Source organism: Rhinoraja longicauda, chromosome 20 (genome assembly GCF_053455715.1).
Source record: "Rhinoraja longicauda isolate Sanriku21f chromosome 20, sRhiLon1.1, whole genome shotgun sequence".
Lineage (NCBI taxonomy): Eukaryota > Metazoa > Chordata > Chondrichthyes > Rajiformes > Arhynchobatidae > Rhinoraja > Rhinoraja longicauda.
The window spans coordinates 14,392,909-14,409,198 of NC_135972.1; the positions used below are offsets into that span (position 1 = coordinate 14,392,909).

Below are 16,290 nucleotides of genomic sequence, written 5' to 3' on the forward strand. Positions count from 1 at the left end.
AAGCTCGCACTGTTTTCCTAACTTACAAACAACAGACCTCTACATTTTAAAACTAGCTATCCCCCATAATACTGAAAACAATGCTTATTACACCCAGGCGCCAAGCTCGTCTCAGTTGGCTCTTGGAAAAGTAAGTTTATCTTATCTTATTACTCTAAGTTCTTGTAGCTGCATGATCTACCGCCTCATAAACTATATGATTCAAGGCCTCATGGTTTACTTATTTTTCCAAGTAAGCCTACTTGTTTAACATGCAAAATTTTTTGGCACATCTCCAATGAAACTTAACAATTTCTACAGATGTACAGTAGAAAGCATTCTAACCAGATGTATCACAGCTTGATACAGCAACTTATCTGTCCAAGAATGGACAAAATTGCAGAGAGTTGTGAATGCAGCCCAGTCCATCACACAAACCAACCACTGCTCCCTCTGCACCTCCTCAGGCTCGCCACTACCCACCCCAAATCAACTCCATCTATACTTTGTGCTGCTTTAGGAAAGCAGCCAAAGTATTCAAGGATCACGCCCACTTAAATTAATTTCTCTATTCTGAAGAAGGGTCACGACCCGAAACATCGCCCATTCCTTCTCTCCAGAGATGCTGCCTGCCCCGCTGAGTTACACCAGCTTTTTGTGTCCATCATCTCCACTCCTCTCCTGTTGGGCAGAATATACTAAAGCTTGAAAGCATGTACTATCAGATTCAGGAACACTTCCCCACAGATTCTTGAACAGAACGCTCAAACACCCATTCCTTCTCTTCTGAGATGCTGCCTGACCTGCTGAGTTACTCCAGCACTTTGTGAATAAATACCTTCGATTTGTACCAGCATCTGCATTTATTTTCTTATATCTCAAATGCTAAGGATGTGTTGCCGATATTTGAATTTACCTCACTGATGCCCTTACACATGTTTAAGCATCTGTACTTTCTGTGAAGCTGGAACACTCAATTCTATACTCTATTTTCTCTCTAGCACTACATTACTAACGCAAGGTATAATTTAACCGATAACATGCAAAGACAACGTTTTCTACTATATCTTGGTACATGTGACAATGATAAACCATTACCATGAAGTCTGTTGGATAACTGCATTTTTGCTGAACATTCATCCATCAAGGCATATTGCAAGCTCTTATTCCTCTCTTCCTTAATCTGAAGAGAGTCCAAGTTCAAAAGCTTTAATGGTTTCTCTTTCCAATGATGCAGTGGGTTTTTAGCTATTCTGTTTCCATCACCAATAACATTTAAGGAAAACAGCTATATATCAGAATGCTTAAAAAGTTGATTTTTTTGTTTGCTTTTCTTACCAGCAGCCACAGGTCCGCCAGGATCTTGGACTCTGTCACCTTAGTTGTGATGTCTCTGAGCCACCACTGGAAATAGACATTGTAATCGCAGGTAGAATATATATACTTCTTCCCATATGCACAAGTGCTAGTTCATCCCATAGTATCAGGGTTACTTTGCATACATAATATAAAGTCCTCAAGAATCTGGAGAATTGAGGACTCCAAAGGTCATTCTTTCCTAACTGTATGCTATAACGCTATTGTGCAACTAATGGGACAGATTGCCCATAGATTTGGTGATAAAAATCAATGCTCAATGTATAACATGACAGAGTGATGTAGGATTGCTATTCCTTATTTTAGTGACGAGGATTTTGCAGGGTTTACAGGACCAATGCATATATTTGTTACTTCACAGCCATATCAAAAAGCAATTAATTCCTAACATTCATTTAAATAGTAGTTTTGATAGCAGGGCAAAACATTTTGGAGGGCAGTTTTAGGATTCAATAATTACTAAGAGCAAGATTAGGTAATGACAGCTCCTGTTCCAATGGATTAATACCTGTAACATCATATCCAATAATGTTATCTTCCTCATCTCATCAGATTGGTCTAGAATTTTTAACATTAATATTTGTGAGACATTATCGCATCAAGAAATTAATTTGATAATTACATGCAAATTAGCCTTTGTATCCAGATGTTATTTAACTCATTTAATCTTAAATGGTTTATACATAGAAAGTTGTGTGTCCTGCTCAATGTTCACATTCTTGTCAGTAAATATTTTCAACTCTGTAGAATGTAATTTTCAACCCAATTTAAAGTTACCACATTTAAAAGAAACGACCAGGGTTTACGCTCATGCACTTTGCTTCCTCTCCAAACAGCATCACACACAGAAGCCATCCCCATTAACTTTTCTCTGGGATATATTCTAACAACATCAATTGCCTGGGGCTTAAGTTTCCGAATATCTTAACCTATTCAAAATCAATGCAGTATGGAGAACAGATCAATCTGTTCATTAAATATTGAGTCCCATTTGAATGACAAAAGCAATGCAACAAATAGACTCCTGAATGCTGTGTTAAATGCAAGGGGAAAAAATCAACTTTCTCATTTCTACTTCGTGACCTCTGCAACAGACTAGTTATACTGATATCAGGTGTTACAGTTGAATAGGACCTTAATGCTGTTCAGACTCACAAAAGGCTTCTTGGGTGACATGTCACAAAAGACCCAAATCCTTTTGAACACTATCCCAGTGAAAAAAAAAGAAATAAATTAGGAGGAAACTTCAGAAGAAAACTGACTGAGAAAGCACCAGCTGGTCAAAATAAAATTAATTGAACGACACTGAATATTGTAATAATTGAAAATATTAAGCTATTTTCAAAAGTGCAAACTAAAGGAAAACAACAAATAGTTTGGAATAATTTAATAAAAATTATGTTTGAGTTTCATAGGAGGCAAAATGAAAATTCAAAAATCTTCAACAAAAACAACAAAGATCAACAAATTTCAATGGTTCTGATTTAATTATGTGCTGAATACTAATAAATCAAATTCTCAATTCTATTCTGACAAAGGTCCATGCATTTTACAAGTGAGGAATTAATTATTTGCAAGGATGCAATGTTGGGCTCCCAAAGCAATAAACCAGTCCATCAACATAAAAAAGCACTCCAAAGTATGCATATATTCAAAAGATATCATAGGTTTACAAATGAAAAGCCACAAATGAGGAAACACCAGTCCACCCATTGTTATTATTACTGTAACATGAGGGGCATCACTTTTACTGTGGATAAATCTGCATAATTTTTGATTAAATGCTAAACATAATAAAATCTTTGCCACAATTTAACGAGATCAGGTAAGAATGCTGAACTCTTGGTAATCAAGATATGAAAGGAAATTTAACAAGGTTTAAAACGTCTCCATATATGAATTATTATAATTCAAATTACAGATTATAGCATGGTCCAGTACATTGATGGATCATAAAAAAAGCCCACCAACACTACTTCCTTAGAAGATTGAGATTCAGTATGTCAATGAATACTCTCTTGAACTTCTATAGGTGTACAGTAGAGAGTGTAATGATTGGTTGCATCACAGCCTGGTTCAGCAACTCGAATGCTCAGGAACAAAGATGATTGCAAAAAGTCGTAAACCCTGCCCAGTCCATCACAGGTACCGAACTCCCCAACATCGAAGGGATCCACAGTAGTTACTGCCTCAAAAAGGCAGCCAACATTAGAGACACACACCACCATGGCCACACTCTCAATTCACTCCTGCCACCGGGAAGGTGGTATAGGAGCCTGAAAACTAGCGCCCAGGTTCAGGAGCTGCTTCGTTCCCTACAACCATCAGGCTATTAAACACTACAACTTCCAAATAAGCAACAAACCACAGACTTGGGGACATTGTTTTTGTCTTTGCACTATTATTGCTGGTTTTTGATATAAACACTGAACCTTTTTTGTAGGAAGGAACTGCAGATATTGGTTTTCATCAAAGATAGACACAAAATACTGGAGTAACTCAGCGAGAGAAGGAATGGGTGATGTTTCGGGTCGAAACCAGTCTGAAGAAGGGTCTTGACCTGAAACATCACACATTTCTTCTCTCCAGAGATGCTGCCTGCCCCGCTGAGTTACTCCAGCTTTATGTGTCTATCTTTGACAATAAAACACTCTTGACTCAAAAGGGGTCAAGGACAAAAGGGACCAGGCAATGCAATTATGAAACGTGTCCAATATTTTGAATGTTTAACAGATGGCCGGACATCATACGAGTTCAGTAGATAAGAATTGAAATGATATCAGGCCTTGGTCAAGTTGCACTTAAAGGCTCAGTAGAGTTCCGATCATCTATCGATCTATCTACCAAAACTCTCGTTTGTTTGTTTGTTCCTGAACTACAGCCAAAACGGTACACGATAGCGCAACAATTTTAGGCCCAACTCACCATCGGTGCTAATGGAAGACATTTCATTGAAATCAGTGTTATATTTTTAAAGTTATTCACATTTTAAAGTTTAAATCTATCTCCTAGGGAGGGATGGGGGGAGTGAAGGAGGGAGGGGAAGAGTAGAAGGGGAGGGGGAGAGGGGAAGGGGAAGGGGAGGAGAGGGTGCTGCACCAATGCAGGAGAGGTCCAACAGGTCCACTTGGTCTTATATATATATATATATATAGATATAAATAGATATAAATATATACATATAACTAAAACTTGTTTGTGTGTGTGTACATGTTTGTGTGTACCATGCCCTCCACACGGCCAAAACGGTACACGACAGCGCGACAATTTTAGGCTAACCCTACTCACCATTTCCCCGTGGTCTGAATAAACCAACTTTTGTTACTTGTTAAAAAGAATTTACCAAATAAACTTTAATAAATGCGCTTCCCCCCCCAACCCCCGGGAGGACCGGCGCCTGTCGTGGCGTGCCCCGTGCCTGACCTTCCTCCCGTGGTGCAGCGCGGCCGCAGAGGATTCATAAGATGGCCGTCCCCACCGCTCCCAGCCGAGCTGCAGGAGAGGATTCAGCTCCACGCCCAGCCCGCAGGAGAAATGGGGCAGAGGTCAGTGCCTTCCCCGGTCCACTCTCGCCCACCCACGGCCCAGGGAGACACTCCCCGCCCGGCAACGGGTCCATGCCATCGCCTCCGCTCGCAGCCGAGCTGCAGGAGACACTTCGTCTCCATGCCCGGCCCGCAGGAGAAACAGAGCCGAGGTCAGTACCTTTTCCCTCTTCCACCCTTGCCCATCACAGGAGCACTCCCCGCCCGGCAACGGGTCCACGGTTGGGCTGAGTGGGGAGGGAGGAGGTGTAGGGAGTGGGGGAGGGAGGAATGGGGACAGGGAAGGGGGAGAGAGGAGGGGGAGAGGGAGAGGGGAGGGAGGGAGAGGGGAGGAGGGGGTGCTGCACCAATGCAGGAGAGGTTTAGACCCGACGGGTCCACTTGGTCTAGTTAGTTATAAAAAGGATGCAAAGGCACTGCCAATTATGAAAGATATCAAAATATTTTAACAGCAATGTTATACAGCCAAGGACAGGATGACAGGTTGGTGCACTGTAAACCAATGCCTTTGCTTAATAGACACAAGGACTTAATAGACTTTAGAACAAACCACAGAATGCACCAAACCTTAAATTTGGGCTCTCCTTTTTTGAATGTAGCTTATTCTCACTCACGTGCCGATCCTCTTTTATTCCTTTGCAGCTTACCTACATTAAAGGGTGATTTACATTGGCTAATTAACCTACCAACAGGTCTCTGGAATGCAGGAGGAACACACAGCATTTTGCAGAAACCTATGTAGTCACAGGGAAAATATATAAAATCCACAAATTTTGCACCCAAGGTCACAATGTGAAAACCATCATCTTGGAAAATATCTGATGCATTTAAGGGGAAGTTATGAAAGCATAATAAGAGAATAGAAGGATATGATAAAATGACGCAAAGCTCAAGTAAGAGGGCTTGGTCACGTGAGAGGGCAAATGGTCCATGTCTACATTCTATATTCCATGTAATTTTATGTAACTCCATCTGACAAGTTCCAGTCTTCAGCATTCGAGACAAACCATTGGCTAACCAACACACAACACAAGGAAACAACCTTGGTATTGCATTCTCAAGTCAACCAAGCATTGAGGTTTCTAGGTGTTAAACCAATGTCAACTTCTGTTCATCTCTAAAATTAAGAAGGATTTTCACTTTCATCAATGATTTTATTGAAGGGTACTTGCTGATCAATAGTCTTAAAGGAAAGCTAAGGCGGTAGACTATACAATCTTGAAGGAAAGCTAAAAAAGAGACTATACTGCAGGATTTTATCCAATTATGATGTCACTGCTTTCTGTTTTATTAGAGTTGCAAAACAAGGCAGCTCACAGTAAAGTGTAATTGCGAAATCCACTCCCCGGAGAATGTTCCATCCAAATACATAGACGATAGATAGCCTGTCTTGCCAAGAACATATTCACAACAGTCTGACCTTTGTGAATCACCAAAAACAGGTTTAGAGTTTGAAATTAAAGTCTCAACACAAACCACAGGACTTCAATCATACAAGATAATTGCTAGTGGAAAGCTGTCTATAATTTTCTGCACATGTTTTCACAAATGTATTTGGTAACCTGAGGGGGGAATGGCATCAATTAGACAGGATTCGTGGTAAAAGTGGGATCTGGAGTGGCAACCTCTGACCTACTGCTCCAGTACCAAAACCACCATACTGTGTACTTTCAACTCAGAGGTGCACAACTTATTTTGCCAGTAGGGTCCAAGTGATAAATTAAAACTAAATGTATCAGTTTTCAAGGAGCATGTGTGCAGAAATAACCTACTTTGTATGCAGCCTGCATGAGGCAGCCTCATGATATATATATCCATATATATCCCAATGTGTTTTTGCACTGTAAATGTTACAGGATGAAAATAACTTCAGGACTTTCTGCACTTCAATGAACTGAAATTATATTGTTAGGGAGATCAACACTATTCTAATTTAATCACAAAATTCAGCGTTCAAAACTACTGCTAACGTCATTCTTTCCACCTTTGACTTTCCTCTCCTGAAGATGCTAGCTGTTGCCAGGAATCAATTTCATCAACAGCAACTGTTTCACAGGAGCCTCACCGAGCTGGTTTATTTCCCATATGTTGGCCCAGTCCACTCCTGGCAATTCGGTGGCAGAGGTTGCACACATACAAACGCGCAACAAGAGACTGCAGATGCTATACTGTTGAGAGAAAAAAAACTGCCAGAGGAACTCAGAGGTCAGACAGGATATGTGGAGGGAAATGGACAGACAACATTTTGAGTCAGGATCCTCAAGCCTGATGAAGGAATTCCACCCGACACATCTTCTGTCCATTTGCCTCCACAGATGCTGCCTGACCCACTGAGATCCTCCAGCACTTTGTTCTTATTACAACACAGCAATGTAGAGTGGGGAGCATGGTCAATTGCTTCCTACGCTGGTGCTTAGCAGGTCAAGTACTACTATTTCTTTCACCCCTTTCCCCCCTCCCCTGCACCCACCCACACTATCCTACTCATCAAATAGAATAACTGGGAAGGAACAGTTTCCTACTTCTAACATTATATAAACATTATTTTTATTCTTACTTGAATCTTTCAATCTAGATATTAGAATCTCGCAAAATCAAATTAATGATATAACTGAACTTAAAAGGGTCAAATGACTTTACTGTAAATCAAAATGGCTTCACTTTCACACCCACCATGTACAGTTTAAAACAGACAAAATGGACAGTGATGTTATAAAATTGAACCAAAGAAGAGGTCCAGTTTGAAACTGTGGTAGGCCGAACCAACACAGGAACTGAACAATGGAGAAGACAATTTCTTGTCATACAAGATATCAAACATTACCTTGCTCGTTCAGAGATTTTTTATTTAAATTAATGACCAACATCAGTTTAATATTTTATCAAGCTAAAGTCAAGAATCATTCAATTATAAGCATATAACATAAAGCAACCTTTTTTTTTCTTTTAGTTTCAAGAGCACACATCATTCCAGTACTTTTTTTACATCTTGCTTCTGCTCCTTTCTACCAATCAATATGATGGCCTCCCTCCAGATCTTGGACTAATTCTCCAAATACACAGCAACTGGTTATTAACAACTTGCTGTGAGCGACTTTCATTGACACCCTGATTAGGTAGAAGTGTGCTAATTGCCTATATCCAATTTTCAATTCCCAATACAACTCTACTATAAATGCAGCATTAGTGAATCTGTTGACATTTTTCCCAATCCATTTATTGTCTGTCAATTTACATGTATGGGTCTTAGAACTAGTGGAGAATTACAAATTTTCAATATCTAATCCTTGACAATCAAAAAACTGTCAACAATTATGTCATTCTGTTCTGTCTGAAATCCCAGCTGCTGCACTCAGCAAGAGCCATCGAGACACAAACATCTGTAATTCTCCAAGAAAGGAACTAAATTACTTTGCACACCCACAACTATCAGAACTTAACATAATCATTTCCAGTGAAGCGATTACATTTTTCCACGCTAATTATTTCTCCTAAATACATGTGGAAAATCAGTGACTTCATGCTCTACCCCAAAGTAATCAGTTTAACAGATAATCCTGATGTGTATTCATCCTTCCCCTCAAATGTTTCACCTCATGTACCACTGCACACCAAGGCTCAGAATTTACTGTACCCCACACAGTCTCCAGCACCACATATATATTGGGCATGAGTACTCAAGATTGCAAGGGTGAACAACAAACCATTTTTAATTTCAGGTCCAATTTAAATACAATGCAACTGAAATATATTAACAGGGTTCAGCTAGCATAAGCAATTTCACTCCACTCTTAAAGACGACCAAAACCCCTCACGTTGACATCACATCAAGCCAAAGCCCTTGCTAAAAAAAAAATTATTGAAACATTAATACAGCTCTCCTCCTACATTCTCCCCAAAGATTTGACTTCGGCAGGGATTACTTTAGCAGCCCACCAGGTTTCCAAATAAGTTACAGCTGCAAGCAAAGATACCAGGTCATTACGAGCATCAGTGCTGAGCCCAATCTGGGCCTCTTTGGAAGGGCATTGGTGCACTTGCTAGAAATTGTTAAGTTGCATCTCTTGACCCTGAATTTCAAATCCAAATGAAGCTCTTCAAATCATCTCAAACGGATCATTGAGGCAACATAATTTGTACTTGGTCTGTATGGTTCAGTATGACATTGGGAGTACTCTTATTTCATAGCAGAACAAAAGCACTCTGACTGTTGACTGAAATTCACATTCTGAAATGACTTTCCTTATTAAATATTCTTAAATACTTAAATTACTTAAATAATTTCATGCCTGAAAGGGAACCCTTCTCTACATGTTTAGATTTAAACAACATGTTAAAGATAGCTTCCAAAAGCAACACAAACACCTTTCTGTTTTGACATCAGATATAGGAGCTGGTGTCCTTGTTGTGAAACAAATGAAAGTATGTCAGCCATAAATGCAAGTTATCAACTTAAGTACAAAGTGCTGGAATAATTCAGCGAGTCCGGCAAGTGATATGTGTACACCTTTCAGACTGAATGGTCCCTGACCCGAAATGTCATCTATCCATTTTCTCTAGAGATGCTGTCTGGCCTGCTGAGTTACTCCAGCATTGTGTGTCTACCTTTAGTACAAGTAGATAGGGGAAACTTGATAGAAGTTCATACAATTATGAGAGACATAGATGGGGAATACAGTCGGAACCCGGGTGAAAATGTCCAACACTAGAGGGCACAGCTATAAAACGAGAGAGGGAATATTTAATGGAGATGTGTGGGGATAGTTTCTTTTACACAGAGTGGTGGGGGCCTGGATCACACTGGGTGGTGCCGGAGGTAGATATGATAGTGGCGTTTAAGAGGCTTTTTTTAATAGGCACATGGAATTGCAGGGAACAGAGGGATTATGGATTATGTACAGGCAGATGAGATCAGTTTAACTTGACATCATGTTCGACATGAACATTTTAAGCTGAAAGGCCCGGTTCCTGTGCTGAACAGTACTATGTTATATTGTATGTTCTCTGTAAACTAAATAAATCAGAGAGAGTCAAAGAAAACCAATTTAAAGAAATGCATCTCTATTTTCTACATTGTGGGTTTCCTAGTTTAGTGGCCACCCTCATGGCCTCTGCAGCCCAAGTCATTAAATTACATTTGAAGGCTACAGAATCATACATATTTTGCAATGATATCACTCACTTTCACCCTTTGATTTTATTTTTGTGATTGCCCTCCACACATCAGTTTGTTTGGCATGCTAATTCGTGATCACAGTACTCCTCCTGTGGTTACAGCCACGCTGGTGAAAAGTTGTTTATTTGTAATAAGAGCAAATGGCCATGAATGTCAGCCACAGCAGCTCTGTACATTGATGGCTTTGCTGGAGCCTACATTAATTTGTCATAAGTAGCTGGGCTAGCTGGATGGAAAAAGAGCAAAGGCACTGCGAAAGTGCCAATGGTTTTAAGCACAAATGCTGTCTTTTTGAGAAAGTTAAGATGATTCTTGGTCAGAGTCACTGGGACTCTCCAAATGTTGAGATCAGATAGCCTTGCTTTACGATGAAAACCTGTGCCATTAAATAATTCCCATTCCATGATAGTAGCCATTTGCACTGAGTGGTAGCTACCTACAAATAAATTGCATCAAGCCAAATGTTGATGCGATGTACTGCGCTTGTACTGTATGTCAGACTTTGGGTGGCCCCTGCCTGTGATGTCATGGAAGCTGAACTCTCCTCTATCAACTACTGCATCATGGACATGTCTGCACCTTGTGGCACAGAGGTGCCCTACACGTCTCACTGCCAACAATAGGCTCCAGGCTCTTTGACAAAACCTGCAATTTTTTGGAGGGCTCTCTCATTCTCATGACATCTCTGATAGGACTACTAGCAAAAAAGACAATGCACAATCCGCAACCGCATGTGCCCCCAATAATCTTCCCATACCAACTGTAATCCTGTTTTTTGCTGGAGCAGAACTCGTAATCAACGTACTGGGTGGTAAGCCAAGAATAAAAGCAGATTGGATAATTGACTCAAATGGCAGGAAATAAATGGCAATGGTTAATATGTTTTTGTGACTCGAAGACTGTTTCAAGTGAAGTTTCACAGGGTTCATCACAAAAAGGAAGAAATTTAATAAATCCATCAATAACATTCACTTAAACAAACAAACATGATTTGGAAGTCTGTAAAGGGTGCAAAAACTGAAAGGGGAAGACAGCTAGACAGTAGGAAGATGTCAGTGAGCTGAGAAGAAATGTGTTAAATTGAATTTACTCAGAAGTGTGATGCAAGGAATTTGGAGGAGTTTGAAAAGATAACTGATATGCTTGTTAGATTTAAGGGAGACTGAAAAGCAAGCCACTCCAAGAGGACAGATGGTCAAGGTGATATATGACACACACTAGCCAAGACACAAAATACAAGATCTGTAATGCTAGAAAAGTATAAAACACAAGTTACATCACAGCTGGAGTTCTGTGTGTAGTTCTGGTCACTATTTGGAGGAAGGGTGCGATTGCCCAAAGACAGACCTACAAAGAGTTTTGCCATGAAGTCAACTAGCACAGACAAAGCCACTTGGGCCCAACAATATCCCTTTAAACTTTACCTATGTACCCACCCAAACATCCTTTAAATGTTGTCATTGTACCTGCCTCAACCACTTCCTCTGATGGTTTGTACCATAAACACACTGCCCTATCGGTGAAAAAGTCACCCCTCAAGTTCCTATTAAATCTTTCCCTCTTACCTTAAATCTATGTCATCTGGTTCCCGATTCCCCCACCCTAGGAAAATAACAGCATTCTCCCTATCATTTCCTGTAATGGTACACGACGGCATAGCAGTAGAGTTGCTGCCTTACAGCACTTGCAGTGTCAGAAACCCAGGTTTGATCCCGACCTCGGGTGCTGCCTGTACGAAGTTTGTGGGTTTTCTCCAAGATCTTCAGTTTCCTCCCACACTCCAAAGACATACAGCTTTTTGTAGGTTAATAATTGGCTTGGGTTTGTATACTTGGTATAAATGTAAATTGTTCCTTTTAGGCTTGTGTTAATGTGCGGGGATCGCTGGTTGGTGCGGACTCGGTGAGTCAAAGGGCCGGTTTCCGCGCTGTATCTCTAAACTAAATCTCTATACAGATCATCCATCAGCCATCTGTGCTTAAAGGAATATAGCCTGCCCAACCTCTCCCTATAGCTCAGGCCAGCTTCCTGGCAACATCCTCCCACATTTTCTCTGCACTCTTTCCAGCTTAATGACATCTTTCTTCCCAAATGGTGTCCAAAATTGAACACAATACTCCAATTGCGGCTTCATCAACATTTTGTACAATTTAACATAATGCCCCAACATTTATATTTAATTCCCTGACTGGTGTCCAGCATGCCAAGTGTTCACCACCCTATCTAATTCTGACACCATTTTCAGGGATATGTACTTATACTCTTCGGTCCCTCTGCTCTGCAACACTCCGTAGACCTCGACCATTCAGTGTGAAGGTGCTGCCCTCGTTTAAATTCCCAAAATGCAAAAGCTCACACTTAGCTGAATTAAACTCCATTAGCCATTTCTTATCCCACTTGGCCAGCTGTTCTAAAGTCTGCTGTATTTCTTGACAAATCATCGCCAGTGTCTACAATACCATCTACTCTAGTGTCACCTGCAAACTCATTAATCATGCCTTGTACATTCTCATCCAAATCATTGATGTAGATGACAAACAGCAATGGGACCAGTACTGACCTGGAGGCACACCACTAGTCACAGGCCTCCAGTCCAATAAACAATCTTGGACAACAATCAGCTTCCTACCATGAAATCAATTCTGTATCCAGTTAGATGGCTCTCCCTGCATCCCAAGCAATCGAACCTTCCAGAGTAGCCTACCATGTGGAACCTTATCAAAGGCCTCGCTGGTCCATATAGAGAATGTCTATGGCCCTACTTTCATCAATCTTCTCGGTTATAAGATGGAGAACATTAGTTATGGAGAAAATTTGGATCGACTGGAGTATTTGTCTTTGGCTGAGGGATGACTTAATTATTATGAAACAATAGGTGGCTGAGATTAGGAGAGAACATAATTTTTTGTTAAAGTGGTATTTTTTCCTGTTTAATAAATGTGGTTCTCTGTATTTACGTGGCTCAGGATGAGAAGGAATTTTATGGCTTGGTGCAGTTGGGTTGCCTTATGAACTGTTGCATTGGATACATTGACTTAAGGTACCTGGTAGAGTTACCTGGTAGAGTCAATTGATAAGATTTTACCCCAAAAATGGCCTGGATCTGGAACTTACTGTCTGAAAAGTGAGACTCAAAACACATTGCATACAAGGATGAGCACCAGAAATTGTCACAAGGTTCTAAGAACATGAAAGTAAGTTTAGACTAGAAAGCTCTCCCTGCTCGCCCCACCCTCTGGCCACCATCCCTCACTCCAACATGGACACAATCAGCCATTTCAGTGTTGTAAAATTCTGATTTTAGGTCCACCATTCGACTTTAGTCATCCACATAAAAAGGTCTTGCCATAATAAGTAACACATTTTTAAAGATAATTTCACATAACAGAGACACCGATAGAAACATAGAAAATAGGTGCAGGAGGAAGCTATTCGGCCCTTCAAGCCAGCACCGTCATTCATTGTGACCATGGCTGATATATGTAATGTTACATGACCATGTAATATAAGAACACAAAACATTTCCAAATTTGAACCTACAGTTCATAAGGCAACCAAATTGCATCCAAGCCATAAAATTCTTTCTCATCCTATTGCTGAGCCACATATATAGAGAATCACACATTTATTGAGCAAGCGTGAAAAAATACTTCTTTAACAAAAATCATGTTTTGCGTGATCTAATGCTCACATCTGTTCTCTTGTGCTGCATTAAATCATTACACTTCAAACATCTAAAGCTTATGAGCTGATTCTTTCCTTATGAGAGGAAAGCAAAAAAATATTCCATGAAGGTGGAGAGCCAAAAGTTTGGTACGAGTTCTTTGATGAAGAGATAAGTTGAAGCCATTCAAATTACCAAGCAGTAAAAGCAATGTACCAAAGCGAAAAATAACCCAAACAGATGAAGGTCAGCATTTAGCCTAAAAAAAACCTCAAAACCAGACCTCTACTCCTCCCAGCCATTACTGCACAGAACTTATTTGCATTGCTCCAGCAGATTAAAACGGAACCAGCCCTGCTAAAATATTTATTTTCAAGAGCCATGAACAAAAATGTTAAAAATAAGCATATGAGCATTATTTTGTTACCGATACATCTATTGGGCTACTGTATAGTTATTTAGCTTGCCCTTTCTTGATTTACATAATTCTTCAAATGTGAGCCTTGAAATGTATCATTGGCCAAAAAAAAGAGATGGAAACATATTGTAGATGAGAACAGATTAGTTTATTGTCATATACACCGAGGGGTAGTTCACTAGTTCTCATGACGTCACTAGTTCACATGAAGTTCAGAGTAAATAGTGTATATTCTATAAGAATAACTTCCACAATAAATATAACAAGTGTAAAACAGCAAAATTGTGTAAAATCATGTTGCAATCTGAAATAGTGCAAAAAATATTGAAGTGCAACAATGGAAACAACAGAATGAGGTAGAGTTGAGATTAGGAGTATGTGGCTGCGCCTCTGGGGAGGAAATACAAAAAGGTGATAGGTTCAGGAATGTGATAGCAGTGGGGAAGAAGCTGATGTTAAGTCTGGATGTCTGACCTTTCAGCTCCTCTATCTTCTCCCATAAAGTTAAAGATCAGAAAGGGAGTAGCCAAGGTGGCAGGTATCCTTGATCATACTTCTAGCCTTCCTGATACATGGTGAAGATGGAGTGGATGGCAGGAAGTGACAAGCCTGTGATGGACTGGTAATATGACCAAGTTCAATGAACAAGGTGCAGCAATGAACTCGTACCTTTCAACATTGGTCAACAAAACAATTTTCCAATCTGTCGGTACCGCCCCCCACAAAAACATGAATTAAACCCATAAGTCCAAAGTCTTTGACTAACAGAAAAAAGGTTAATTTAGCACTGCATACATATTTCCCAGAGAATTCAGTTTTATACCAAAATCCTCTGATGAGTCATTCAAATAAAGCATCCTTTAATTTTTCATATGTGCCTAATTTCTGATTGTATTGCCCATATAAGAGTTATAAATTATGTTTCTTTAGTGCTCCTCAGCTAGTTGACATGATGTTGGTATTAAGGAATTCCAATAATAAGATAAAACACAAAATTCAGAATAAAAACAATTCTACGCAAGCACATCAACTCGGTGAACATCCTTGTAGATCAGGGCACAAGATGTACTCTCCATTCATTTTGAATCTATTCTATCCAAATAGTTTTCCTTTAAAATCCATGCACTCAAGGATCATTTTCCATGGCCTTTCACATTGTCTCTCTCAAATATTTATCTGTTTTGAAACATTGTGGATTATATTTCCATTAATATTTTTGATGAAGCAATCCATGTCATCAGAGTTTTCAGTGTTTAAAACAAAACATTCTATTGACCTTTCCCTTAAAGGCTAATTGAAGTCAGCTTTACAGCTCCAGCTGCACGGACAAATTTAAAATTTAAAAGTCACTAAGAACTTATTTTTTCTAAGAGGAAGATTTTTATCAAGGGATTTCACTGCATGGATTTAAAAGAGAGCATAGGAATTGTTTGATTAGATTACTTTTGGTTTAATACTTTAAATGTTTTATGGGATGTCAGTGTTAGCTCACCCTAAACCAATTAGGTCACCTGCTAATAGTTTTCTCTTTGATCCTTGCAGCATGCAACTGAATGACATGAACAATAATCAAATAAAACAACAAAAGAAGTGAAGTGAATAAATGGATATGGGGAAGAGAAAAGCCGAGAGATGGAGGGGTGGGGTGTGAATCAGACAAAGATAGAGAGCAAGAGTCGAGAAAGGAGAGAGAATGAAAAAGAATAAGTGAGAAATGAATTAGAAACTGGAAAGATGAGGAAGGGGACAGAAAAGACAGATTAAAAAACATGGAGAGGATTGCAGAATGAAAATGGCACAAAGGCATCTTATAAAATTAGATAGGAGAAATAAGAAACTGCAGATGCTGGAATTTTGAGTTAAACCCAAAATGTCAGAGGAACTCAGCAGGTCAGGCAGAGTAGGTAGGGAATGGACAGGAGACTGACAATCAATCTGAAGACGGGTTCCGACCCGAAACGTCCTCTGCCCGTTCCCTCCACAGATGCTGTCCAACACGCTGAGTTCCACCAGCACTTTGTGTTTTCATAAAATAGACGGTAGGCCGAAAAGCAGTTAAACTGGCAATGTAACCACTGCTCAATGGACAGGATTTCTTAACCAAAATAACCAATGTTTCTAAACTTACATC

The 16,290-nt window shown here is 39.8% G+C and overlaps 1 protein-coding gene across 1 annotated transcript in view; it reads right to left on the reverse strand.

Moving 5' to 3' along the window:
• The window catches only part of LOC144603578 (UPF0606 protein KIAA1549), a 153,868-nt gene that overhangs the window by 118,532 nt on the left and 19,046 nt on the right, over positions 1-16,290 (reverse strand). The gene's annotated exons all lie outside the window — the stretch shown is intronic.